Source organism: Diabrotica undecimpunctata, chromosome 3, assembly GCF_040954645.1.
Source record: "Diabrotica undecimpunctata isolate CICGRU chromosome 3, icDiaUnde3, whole genome shotgun sequence".
Taxonomy (NCBI): Eukaryota; Metazoa; Arthropoda; class Insecta; order Coleoptera; family Chrysomelidae; genus Diabrotica; species Diabrotica undecimpunctata.
Window position 1 is genome coordinate 11,272,428 of NC_092805.1, and position 14,116 is coordinate 11,286,543.

Sequence of the window (14,116 nt, forward strand, 5' to 3'; positions counted from 1 at the left end):
TTAAGCCATGGTAGCATTTATTTGTAATAAATATTCGCCTCTTCACTTCCTCCGTAACGTTATTATCAGACGTGACTAGGGATCCCAAGTATATAAAGTTTTTTACCCCCTCTATGTTGTATTCTCCTATTGTTATATTTTGTGGATGCGTTATTTCTGCGTTTTTACTTACCTGCATATATTTTTTTTTGTTTTGATTGATTTTAAGACCACTATTTTGTGCAGCTCGTTCTAGTTGGTTGTATGCCTCTATCATTTCTCTTCTTGATCTTGCCATTGTCAACATTATCTGCAAATGCTAGTATTTGCACGCTTTTATTAATGATTGTTCCTCGTATATTGACTGTTGTATCCCTCAGTATTTTCTCAAGTACGATGTTAAACAAGATGCATGATAGAGCGTCTCCCTGGCGTAGTCCCTTTTTCACATCTATTGTTTCCGTTAATTCATTTTGTATCCGGATTCTACTTTCTAGTTTTAGAGATTCTTTTATCAGTTCTATTAGTTTTGTTGGTATATTAAATTCTTTCATTGCTTTTATTAAGAATTCTCAGTTTATATTGTCATATGCGCTTTCAAAGTCTATGAAGAGATGATGTGTGTCGATGTTATATTCATTTGTTTTTTTTTGAGGATCTGTCGCAGAACAAATATCTGATCTACTGTTGACTTCTGTCTACAGAAGCCACTTTGGTATTTGCCATCTATTTTTTCAGCGTGTGATCTAAGTCTTTTATAAATGACGTTGGACATTATTTTGTATGCTGCATTCAGCAGCGTGATTCCACGCTAGTTTCCACATTCTAACTGATTTCCTTTTTTATGTAATGGTATATAATATTTAATATTTAATATTTAATATATATATATATATATATATATATATATATATATATATAGTTATAGTTAAGTAAGTCAAACCGGCATTTCATTTATCCGACCAAGTTTAAAATTTGCCACTCTGTCAAACATGGATTAATGGCAATTGAAAGTCAGGATTTCGAAACTATTTAATAAGTAATTATATTAATTTTGCGTTTTAAATCATGTCCTGTATTTATATTTCTTTGTCTGCCGATCAAAACCATTCCTCCTATAGTAAAACGGGATTTGCAGCATGAATTAATAATTAAAAATCATAGGCTGAATGTTTGTTTTGATCTTTATGTTTAAAATTACGGATTTGTTTTGAACATTTATTACGCTCGCATATAATATATGAATTTTAGGAATTTATAAATTTTGGTTTGAATAAAGTGTTTATACCAAAAAAATATTAGAAATGGAACAAATTTTGAAAATTTTAATAAACGCTGACACAATGAACATTATTAAAGACAATAAATGAATATTTTGTATAAAGTAATATTTTTAATTGTAGTGCTATTTAGTATTATTTATCAGTACGAGTATCAAAAAATACAGGTAGCACAGTCATTATTTGACTACCAATTATTTTAGATCGGATGGATTAGCGTGAAATTTGAATTATAGCTAGAGCTTTTGTCCTAGATGTGGATGTCTCCCCTTATGGGAATGGAAATTCTTTATAAAAAACTAACCACACTGTTCGATAGAACGACAAATTCTAAGCAAAAAATGATTTATACGAATTTTTCCTAGTAAATACTTTTTGAGACATTATCGCCTAAAGGAAGTCATTTTTAGCCCAAAAAAGCCACAATTTAGCTTTAAAATAAGTTTACTTGACGTTTCGATTTACACTTATTTTATTATTTCCTTAATGTTTAATAATAATAATAAGTACAAAGTACAAAGAAAGAAGAACCAACAGACTAAACAAAGAACCAGAAACATTACACCCGTAAGAACAGTGGGAAAGCATAAAAGACGCAGTTACATAAACACGAATAAATGAAATGAAAATACTATAATGAAAATTATTAAAATGCACAAAACAAACGAATAATATAATGAGGAATACCAAAAAGTACCAGAAGCAATTAGAAAAATAAAAATCAAAAGCACAGACTGAAACTCGCTGCAAAGAAAACAGAATCCATCGATCCCCCAATTTGGGGCATCACCCTTCATTAAGGAGGGTGATACTCCACATTGGGGAAGCCAAATCCAAAAAAAGGAGTCCCTAACATGTGTGGTGCAGTCCTCTACGCAGCACCAGTCTGGAGTGGAACGGTAGAGATAACGGCCTACAGGACGCTCATGATACAAGTGGACATAACAAGCCTGTTGCGAGTGGCATGCGTCTATAGAACTGAGTATGCTGCAGCCTTGTGGACTATCTCCGGATGTGTTTCGTTGCATGATTTAGCAGTGCAAAGAAAAGAGCTATGTGAAAGAAGAGACTCAAAGACTATGGCCGAGAGAAGACAGAAAAGGGAAAGATCAATTGAAAAATAGCAAGAAGGATGGAACAACACGGAGGATGTGGCAAAGTGGACAAAGATGCAGATCCCGAACATAAGAGATTGGGTGGACTGTGGCCACAGGCGAATTAAATATGGCCTAACGCAGGTACTTCTAGATTCGGAAAGGCTCACATAGATAAATGCCTATACTATGAATACTCAGACACATACGATGTTACAGAAGAAACGGAATGGAAAGAAAGACAGAATGGAAAGGTATAAATTTTGTTACAGGGAGAGAATGATTAAGGGAATAATTAAAAATAAAGCAGTTTGGACTAGTTTACACAACTATATCCGTGCAGTAATTAATAAAAAAGAAGTGGAAGAACGACAGCTGGATCAACGGCAAAGTTAGGAGGGAAAGATGCTGGAAGTTAAAAGTAGAAAAGTAAGTCAGACTGTATGAGCTAGACTGTGTAAGTTGGACTGTGTGAGTCAAACTTTAAAGAAGGTATAAATGCCCGTCTGGGAGTGATGCCGTACTAGGAGCGATGAAGGTTTCCATGCGCTACCTATAATGGAGTTTCTCTTAAAAAACCGTTTTTGGGACCAAAATCCATTTCATATACCGCGGCCATTCCGATTCCGGATCGCTGGATGACAGAAAAGGGTCTGGTTTAGCAGATAGGCGTTCGGCGTAAACTCGACGACGAGAGGGCGATTTAAAGTACCTCGAGAACTATCTCGGGGATTACGAAGAAGGCTTCACTCCTGGTAGTGCCCTTCCGTCAATTCCTTTAAGTTTCAGCTTTGTAACCATTTTTCTTCCAGAACACGAAAGCTTTGGTTTCCTGGAAGCTATTCGTCGAGTCATCGGAGGAACGTCGACAGAACTCTAGCTGGTATCGTTTATGGTTAGAACTAGGGCGGTATCTAATCCGTATTAGATGGAATAGTAGTGGTGTATTAGTGCCACTGCACCTAACAAAGGCCGAGTATTTTCATTTTCCATTGTATTAATTTTCAACCAAAAATTAATAATACCAAATCAAAAATGTAAGGTTAGAAATGATCTTTAACGTCAACGCTAACCGAAAGTTTATAAATGCAGTCTATGAGAGCCAGCGCCAAGGTCAACGGCGAACGCCAGCGCCAACGTAAAGTTTATAAATCAGCCTTAAGGATCCATCACTGATATCTGAAATACAAGAAAAAATAAACTAAAGGCTGGAACATTACAATGTTTATATATAACCATAGGAATTTAAATACTTACTCTATGTAGGTTATACTTCACAAAAAATAGGAAAATAAAGTTACTTGTCAAACTTACAAAAGTTACTCGAATAGTCGGGTAGAGTCTCACAGAATAAAAGTGCTAATAACTAGCTAACTATTATGAACTAATGCAAACCCCGTTGTTCACTGTTGTTCGACATGTGGACGGAAAGGTACTGACGAACGCAGCGCACTCCATCATAAAATAAGCACTGAAGCATTAGAAATAAATTGTCGCTAGTCTCACAGGCCCCACCCGACCACTCAAGGGTTAAGAAAGGTATGGAAAGACTATAAGAGACAATAAAAGTATTTTATATAAATAAATAGTAATTGTAATGGAAAATGAAACTCCTAATCCTTCAAGGCCTGCTGAGCTTTATAAATAGAATATATATTTAATAAATAAAATACGTAAATTACTACATTTTAATGAATTCGCAACAAATTTATTATTATACGAACTGTGTATTTGCGAATCGGAATAGCGAAGCAATCATTTCGTTCCCCCTAACCTAAATTTGGTTTGATCACGGAATCTGGACATTAACGATAATTTCCTCTGAATTTTCCTTACATACAAAGAGACAAAGCTTTCATTGAAAATTCCTGTGACACTTTGTAGAAAAGGCGACCTAAGATAACAATTTTGCCACGTTTAGCACCTCCAGTTTGTGTCTATCGATCTGTCGACTCGGGTCCTAACTTTAACAAAGGTGGTTGTTGGAATTTCAGGAATTCAACATGGATGATAAATGATGTGTTTATTACGTGTGCAGAGAAATGAAACGAGCAATACCTATGCAAAATAGAAAGAATTTTCATTGTAACTGTCATTCGCTACCGTGTATTTTTGAATAAAATATTTGAGCGGGTTCCTGGTCGGAACATTCGCGCTGAACCTATCAAAATGTCGTTAATATTTAAATGTTTTGTAGTTCGCGTTGAAAATTACTTTGTCAGTTGTGATGCAGACATTTTAACTATTCATATAGAAAAGGAAAGCTTAGGAACAATACAGACATTTCGGATAACATAATGTGCGGAATCGGATAATAATTAAAATAATTAATTGAGTAAATCAACTTTAAAAAACTTTCTGTATTTTAAAAATTTAAATAATACATTTAAAATTAAATATTAAAGTAATTATTTATTAAATTATTACGTTTGCTTATCGTCCCCTGTTAATGTATTAACAAAGCATGCTTTGTTAACTTAACGTATGGTCCTAAAGTTTTGGGAAAAATTTCACCTGGTCTGATTGAGAAGCAAAATGCATTTAACAAAGAAGGCCATGGAGATGAAATGTAATCAGTTATTGACATTTAATAAACAAAGCAGAATATTTTGGTTTGTGCTCTGCAAAATGTCTTATAAAATTGATATTCGTCGAGGTGTTTATAATATGGTTGGGCGAATGTCGAAACGAGATATTGTTAATATTTATCGAGATCAAAACACAAGCAAATCGACAATTTATCGCACAATCAAAGAATGTGAAGAAGGGATATTATGTGTTAACTTGCATAAAAGTGGCCGACCGCGGATTTTGAACCATATAAGATAGGCAAGACTGATTGAAGCAGCTAAGAACAAAATTGGGGTCTCACAGCGGAAACTGGCCAGAAGATTTCATGTTGGAAATACTACAGTATACAGGACCCTATCGAGTAACAATATTATTTACCGAAAAAGAAAAAAAGCTCAAAAATACACAGAGGATCAATTAGAGAGAATTCCGAGATGTTGCCGCTCGTTAAGGCGAGTGCATTTCGTCAACAAGTTACCGTGATGGACGATAAAAAATATTTTACTTTGTCCAACTCTGAGATGAAGGGTAACGATGGGTTTTACACGAACGATTACGAAAAAGTACTTGATGAAATAAAATTCAAAAGTAAGAAAAAATTTGACGACAAAATTTTGGTATGGTGTGCAATTTCTGAGGCTGGCTTTATCTCACAGCCTTACATTGGTGTTGTTTGAGGCGAAGCCTTAAACGCAAATATTTATATTCAAAGATGTCTCTCTAAATTGCTTCAGTTTGTGAACACACATCATGCAAATGATCAAATAGTCTTATGGCCAGATCTTGCTTCATGTCATTACGCGAGGATCACAATGGACTGGTACGAAACTAACAACATAACCTTTGTACCGAAAGCAGACAATCCCCGCAACCTACCTCAGGCTCATCCAATTGAAGAGTTCTGGGCAATATTAAGTCGGAAAGTCTATAATAACGGATGGGAAGCACAAAATCAGGAACAGTTAAGACGCCGCATATATACAAAAATTAGAGAAATTGACCGAGGTCGTCCAAAAGATGATGCAACGTGTCAAGGGAATTATTAGGCAAATCGAAAATAATGGTCCCTTGTCTGTCATTTGAATTTTGATTTATAATAAGGATAGTTAAGTTAAATTGTTGAATAATTTAATAAAAATATAAGAATCGATTCCATGACCTTGCCGACAATAGGGATCAGGCTGATTGGGCGATAATTATTGCAATCAAGTTTATTTATTTTTTTGAATATATGAGTAACCGAAGCTAATTTCCAGGACGAGGGAAGAGAACTTTGATTAAAAGAAGCATTCATTATGAGAGATATAGGGATGGCTACAGATTCTGCACATTGTTTGAAGAAAAAGGAGATGAGTCCGTCTAAACCAGGTGATGAATTATTGCGTAGTTTCCATAAATGATAATCGTTGAGAGATAAAAAGAGGAACGAGTGGATAAGATGCAAAACCGAAACAACAGACGCTGTCGAACATGCATTGAAATTAAAATGGAAATAGGCTGGGCATAACGAAAGATATCAGGATGGAAGATGGAATAAAGAAATTGGCCGTTGGAGACCATATACTGCAAAAAGGTTAAGAGGTCGACCGCAAATGAGATGGAAAGATGACATTGAGCAAAGCGAAGGTCCAATGTGGAAAAGACAAACAGAAGACAGAGACAAATGGAGACAAATGGGAGAGGCCCATATTCAACACATGAATAGATTTTGGGCTATAGATAGATAGATAGATAGATTCCATAAACGATGATGAGTTTAATTGCATCAGGTGTGAAAGATATATTGTCAAAAGTTTTAGACAAACGTGGGCACATTATTTGAGAAATGGTATCGTTAGGTTCATCAGTAAAAACCTGAGAAAAGAATAACGATAAACATTCCGAATATTCTTTATTCGAAGAATATAAAAACCCACCAGCTTTTTGAAACAATGGTATGCAGACTTTGGAAGATAAACATGTGCGAATGTACCGATAAACTTTTTTACTATTACCACTTGCAATGATAGATTCTTCAAATTCTCTTTTCAACTTTGTCGAATGTCGAATGTCAAATGTCGACTGAAATAGAAAACACAAAACAAATACAATCAAAAGTACAAAGTTAATACCTTTAATAGATTCTGCTACTGCTTCTGGTAGTGCTTACGTATAAGTTAAACAACACTGGAGAAAGTATATAACCTTGCCTTACTCCCTTTTTTATTGAGAAGTCTATTTCGTTCAAATTTTTAAGACATACTGTTGCTGTCTTTTTCCAATACAGATTGGCGATAACTCTTATATTTCTGGGTCCCAACTATTGTAGATATTTTATCATATGTACTTGTTATCGGAGTATCGAGTGCTTGCTCATAATCTATGAAACAAAAATATTCTTTCTTTGCTTTAAACAATTCGTATTAATGTTTGCATACTAAAGATCGCTTAGAGCGCTGGGGTTATTAGATGGTGGTCCTTGCAGAATTTCACACGTAATGTTTTGGGTAGGGCGATAAATGTAGAGCGAAACCAACCTTTTGGAATCTGGCACGTATTGTAGATATCGATAACAGCTTCACAATAAGCTTTTGTTTATCAAGTAACTTAATTGTTTGCATACATATCATTTGATCCTGAAGCTTTGTTACTTTTTAATAGTTTGATAGCGTGTATAATTTCAGCTGTCAAAATACTTAAGCAATTCAAAAAATCTCCCAATTGTGGTGGCGCTTGTGTCTTGTGATTGTTGAATAAAGAGTGTACATTTTTCAGGTATAAAGTATATTGCGAGCATCCATTACTAGTTCATCTTAGTCATTATGTACACCAGACCCTTGTTTTTTGTTGAAGATCTCAGCAATTTCCTTAATTTTCTTGTAGAGATTGAAGCTGTCGTCGAGGTTATCTGGCTTTCAGCTTGTGTGTAAAGTGTAGTTATCCAGAACTCCCTTGCCGCTATAATTGCTTTACAAATTTTGCTGTATACATTTCGGTACCCTACTTGATCTTGCCTGATCTAAGACAACCTTCGTTGTCCCATCTTCACTAATATTTCTTCTGTCATCCACTCACTCTTGGTAGTTGTTTTATTTTGGGAAAGAAAGGTATTATTCACATTATTAATTGAATCTTTTATGGTGTTTCATGACTTTTTAATATCATCAATAGTTGCCATACTAGATAACGATAACCTATTATTGATTTCTTCTGTATATGCCTCTTTTGTATTGTTGCTTTAAGTTTTTTAACGTTTAATGATCCTTTCTGATTCTTTTTTTTTTACTATAGCGAGCCTCAGGTTTTTAATATTTGCAACTAAAGGATTTTGGTTGCATCTCGCCTGCTCCAGGTAATACAGAAATCTTAATAATAGCATTTCTGTACCTTCTGAAAACGTTACTTTGAGATAATTAACTTAACCTCAACATAAAAAGGTCAACTACTATATACAAGCTTTTCCTTTAGAAGCTGTTGTCTACTAAATGAAGATTTCTTAAACCGGCAATCACTCGCTCGACAAAGCCTCGTTGGTTATTTAACAGGATTTACTGCCTATAGGGCAGGCTGACAGTTAAGTCAGTCTATCATATAGAGCCATAATTCCCTTTCTGTTCCTCATCATATGACCAAAATATGCCAGTTTTCTTTGTTTAGCTGTGCAGATATGTTTTCGGTTGGTGATTATTTATGATTTGCTGATTATTTATTCCTTACTAATTAAATTTTCGTTGTCCTTGAGAAACATACCCTCTTGTTATTCTTTTCCAATGTTTCTGTTAAATGAAATAAACGCAAGCTTTAAAATAAATTCTACATTATACAACATTCAAATACAAAACAATATCCATTATACCAGAGAAATTTCAAAAGATATAACAAATAGAAAACATCTGCGTATAAAGAAAATGTTTTCATTTTAAAATGTATATTTTTGTAGGAATATAAGAGCGAGTCTCTTTTGTTAAGCTATTCAGACCGAGGTCAGGCATTAGCAGATTAAATAAAATGTTTCATTAGGTCTGCAAATGGGAATAAACATTAATTATACAGAGAGTAGATGTATACCTTGGCTTATTATTAAGCAGCCGGATTACTTTCCAGGCTTTTGTTCTAAATCTCACCAAGAAACAACACTCAATTAGCGCAGAAAATTTCCAGCTAATGAAAACTACCTTCGCATTACGCTGGCCCTTACTCGGCTAACTGAAACTTGGATATGTGTTCAATTACTGACAATGGCGCAACCTTTCCCATTTTCCGCACCATGAAAACCAGTAGTTTTCCCGACACTTCAATCGGCGAGATTTTTACGAAAGTACGTGTTCTGAATGGAGCTAATCCACGCTGAGGACATTGTGTTTGTTAATTAAAAGAACTTTCACTATTTGAGTGCCATGAAACTTTTTTATTTTTTAGAAGGTTCTTATCTGGGGCATCTTAGTTTAACAACTTTTAGTCTATGATGATTAGAATTTTTTAAAGATCCTAATTTATTTTTGTAAGTCTGGCATGTCGAAACACACACTGTCAAATTTATATACAGTGTGTATTAGACCAATAAAAAACTTTTGTACAGGGCGTCATGTACAGATATACCCTCTCAGGTTGCGTAGCCATCATATTCTACGTCTCCATACACTCTCTTTTCTTGGATCTTTCTCTAAAAAAACAGTTAGAGCAAAGTATATCTCTTTTTAAGTGTAACGTTTCACCGATTTTCAATTTTCTTGTTTTAATTTAATATAAATTTTAATAATGTTATAGTATCATGGTTACCAGCTGATGTCCGTTTGAAGAGGTTTACCCTCCGGACGCTGGTACTCACGTGAGGCATAGTTATGTGTTGCCTGAAGCTAAATCTAATAAAATATTAAACATCACTCACTTTTAAACAACAACATGTACATTTTTTGGTAATTTTTTGTAAAGGATTGTACCCCAATATTTTGGTGGCTCAGGCATGTTAACCTGCTTTTTAACCTGATGATGAAATTATTATTCCAAAAACGTTTGTTTTTTTTTATGTATCCCTTTTAAGGGTTTTTTAAATATACCTACATACAAAGATTTAAACCTCTTTTTGTGATACATGGTATACAGCCAGCTGCAGGAATTTTTTTCCTTGTGGATTTTGTTTTAATTTGTTTATTTATCCTTCTTAGTACCTCTTTGTTTATGGCGCGTTTTAACGATACTTTCAGAATCCTTCTATACACCTACAACTCAAATAATTCCAGTTTTTTCATTTACGTCACATCTAAAAGCCCAAGTTTGCCCAAGCCTTTTCTATCGAGATTTCAATTTCCTGGAAGTAATTATTCCTTCGTATTTCCTATAAGTGATTAAGAGTTATTCATTATTCCCAGATATGTATATTTTTCCACTCGTTTGATATTGGTCTCATATATTAGAAGACTTAGAAGAAGAAGACTAGTTTTTCTTTGAGTTTTTATTATTAAAATTGAATCATGTTTAAAGTATCTTTCAATTAATTTTTTTTTGCTACGCCCATGGCTAAAAAATTGAAAGAGACATCTCATTGTGTCTTTAAGGCCCTCATATTCCAAGAATTGATTCAATGAATTCCTTGCGTTTTGTTAATTTAGGAATCACACTTTTCCTAAACCCATTCACGTTACATACTACTTTACTTTTTCTAGCGAAAAAGAGAAAAAATAATAACGAGTTTTTAAAAAGAGAAAGTTCAGTTTAGCTCGAAATGGTTCCCTGTGCGTAACCCATAATTAGGGCTAGTCTTGCATAAGAATACAATTTCCTCCTTCCTAGATGAAAATTTAGACCCTAATGAAATATCTCAAATATTAGTTCTCTTGTATACCAGTTCCCGAAAAAGTCAATTCAACTTGGCTGTTAAGTTTATTTACTTATCTTATCTATCTTGTAACCGCTAATTTAAATTATCTATTATTATGGACTTTGATGTCAATTCTCTTTGCCGTTATTCTGCTACTACAATATCCTGCAATTGTTAATCAATTCACGTTACATATTACTTTGCTTTCTCTAACCAAATATCGAATTTCTGAAAAGAGAAAGTCCCGTTGACTTAAAATGGTTCCCTGTGCGTAACCCATAATTAGGGCTAGTCTTAGATAAGCATAAAAATATCATATTATAAATCTCTTTTCCATTGATGACAATTTAAAGATCTTAAGGTTATTAAACTGTTTTCATGTCTTTTGAAAATAACATGGACCATACTTCTCAAATATGGACGAGGAACTATTTTGTTAAGCTTATATTGGGATGTATGATCAACCCATTTGTGGAAGTTTCTAATGTTCATCTCTAGGACCTTAACGTGACTACTAGACTCTTTGACGGCATCTCTGAAGTCCCGAAAGTCATAAACTTTGTTTTTATTTTTTAAGGCAGCCTCTACTTGATGGTGAAAACTGTCCGCGGCCATAAAGGTATGACCTCTCTCAAAATATTTAAGAACTATTCTAGAAAATCTAAAGATGTTTCAGAAGAATTCACCAAATAAACAAAGAAACAATCGAGCGACATAGACATAAAGTATGCAAAAAAAATGTACTTAATATATTCTCCTTTGACTGACCCATGATACCTTTATGCCATATTACTGCCGTTGGAGCACAAAAGCGTTTTTTGCCGGCCGCACGAAACTTCCGGTAAAAGTAACCAGCCGGGGCATAAAAATAATTTCTTTGAATATTGCCCATCTAGGTAACATTATTGCCAGAAAAAACAAAAATTTATAAATTACTAGAATTAAAGCCTACAAAAACTGACACTCACTTTTTGCAGATCAGCTGTAACTGTTATTTTGTTTGCATTTTGATCTTCTGTGTCGTGCTGATACATTTCCCTAGCTGCTTTGAATCTGAATGTAAGTTTCATTCTCTACAGTTATTGCAAGTAATATCGAGGGCATCTATTTTATGTCCACTGATCGACTAATGTTTTTAAAATGTTTCATATTCCCAACATTCCTCGTGGCCTAATTTTAAAAATGAGATATTCATCTCCGCAACCACATTGTGATCATTGTGATACAAACAGTAAGAGATAGAATATTTTGGGTACTTTTGTTTGAAATCGATGTACATTGATTTTATTGTTATATCGCAAGGAAGATACTTGCGAAGAGGTGGATGCTCTCTACGGTAGTGAGAGACTTGTGGATTGAAACTCTCTATGTGTTCGATAATAATTTTTCGGTCAATAATTTGTTTGCCTTTGTTAAATTTTCTTCCGTCACATTTTTTTCGGCTTTTGTTAAAACGTCTCTCACTAGTAGGCTTAAAACCTAAAGTTGTTAAGAAAAATATTTTGCACACCTGTTGGTGTCTACCATGGATATCTGTCAATGAATAGTTACAAGTTTTACCTCTCCCTGATGCAGCAGTCACTGTTTTTCTGTTAACATCTTGAATGGAGCATGAACTGAGAATAAAATTTATCTCCTCTGTGTTAGATAGGGACCAATATTCTTTATTAAGTCCTGAGCGTTTCTGGGACCTTATCTTATCAGCATATTTTTTCGGGCATAATTTCTTGCATACTGATTTTAATCTGTTGGCCTCTAAGCATTTTCTTCGTTTAATCTCGGCTCTCTCTTGTTGAGAAAAAACGTGGTACTTTCTTTTCCTCAAGTTACAATGTTTTGTGTAAGTCCTCTTATGTCTTTCTTTCATGATATTTTATAAAACATCGTCCATTATATCATTTGCAATAGAAAAAGCAACCGTTTCATGCACTTCGTTATCATTGTCAGAATTTGGAAAAGGTACCTGTTTTAATTCTGCTGTCGCACCTGTAATAACGATAGGTAACTTAGCTTCAAGAACAATATTTTCTAGAATAACTATGTCACTAGTACTCTCAGTTTTATTAATGTCAAGCTTACTGGATATCTGAACTTCGAGTTCTGCTTTAGAGCTTATGCTTTCATTAATCGGGAATATAATCTTCATCATCAAAACTTTTCTCTCTTTTTTTAATACATTTTTTATAGCTTTTCATTTTCTTGTTTAGTTGTTCATTTAAAGCTAGAGTTAGTAGTCTTTTGTCTCTGCTTGTTATTATACCGTCTGATCTTTGATTGCGTCTACTAAAAATACATTTTCTATTTTAATAATTTTTAAATTTGTTCAGTATAGGAGATCTGTTCTTTTTTTGGTACAAATACTACAATACAACAAGTAGGTACAAGTATAAAGACAAAATGATGTCAAATGCCTTTTATAGCTTCTGCTTGTTATAAGAGTTTTTAATAAAAACAAAAGTCTATATTATTATATAAAGTCTATATCGATTTTTCCATTCCATTTTGCTCCCTTGAGAAGAAACCGTACTTGACTAATGTTAACCTTAAAATTGAACTTTACAAAAGTAAATACAACTACCTACTACTGCTGTTTTATGAACAAACGAAGCAACTAGAATAATAATTCAGTACTTACATATAACTTGAAACTCAATTTACTAAAAATTTTCACCAAAAACCGTCTTAAAACACTTATCGTAATCCAGATTCAACGTGGAAAAACCAGTAAATATTTAAGGTTAGAATCGTAACTTCCCACGCTTGCGCATTACGAGTAAGCACGCGAGTGTGACTGTCAGATACGCCCGGATCGACCAATAGTGATAGATACGGTCAATTTATCTAAAAATTACGTGTTATTTTGTAGATACAACTATTTATTTTAGGTATTTGCAGGCTTGTTAATCACAGTTACGGCTTTTGTCGTTAATAGAAAGATGCAGCGAGTTTTAGATGCATGGAGTAACTCAAAATCACTAAAATTGAAGATACGCCCTATTCATCTAAGACGGCAGTATAGTTCAGATCGAGTTAGTATTTATATTATAATAAATAAATTCCTTTTCCGAATTGTATACTGCACGTTGGTTTAGAACTTCAAACCCTTTGGAAACTAAACCTGTCGACCATTAGGAAAAAAATTATAAATTGTTTCAGCAAATTTTTAAAATAATAAACGTTAATCTATATATTGTAGTGTTTCCTTTCAATTGACATGCAAGATATTTTTATAACACGAAAAATATAGCTAAAAATTAGGAACTAATTTGTAATGAAAATGATTAAGGTAATATTATCTAAAAGAGCTAGTCAGATGCCACCGGTAGAGACATCTGTCTCCAGTTAATACTTTCCTTTTATTTCGTAATTTTCTAGCACTTCGTCGTAAGATATAA

The 14,116-nt window shown here is 33.8% G+C and overlaps 1 protein-coding gene across 1 annotated transcript in view; it reads left to right on the forward strand.

The window, feature by feature from the left end:
* LOC140436425 (cubilin homolog) overlaps window positions 1-14,116 on the forward strand; it is a 989,698-nt gene that overhangs the window by 914,123 nt on the left and 61,459 nt on the right. The window lies entirely within an intron of this gene.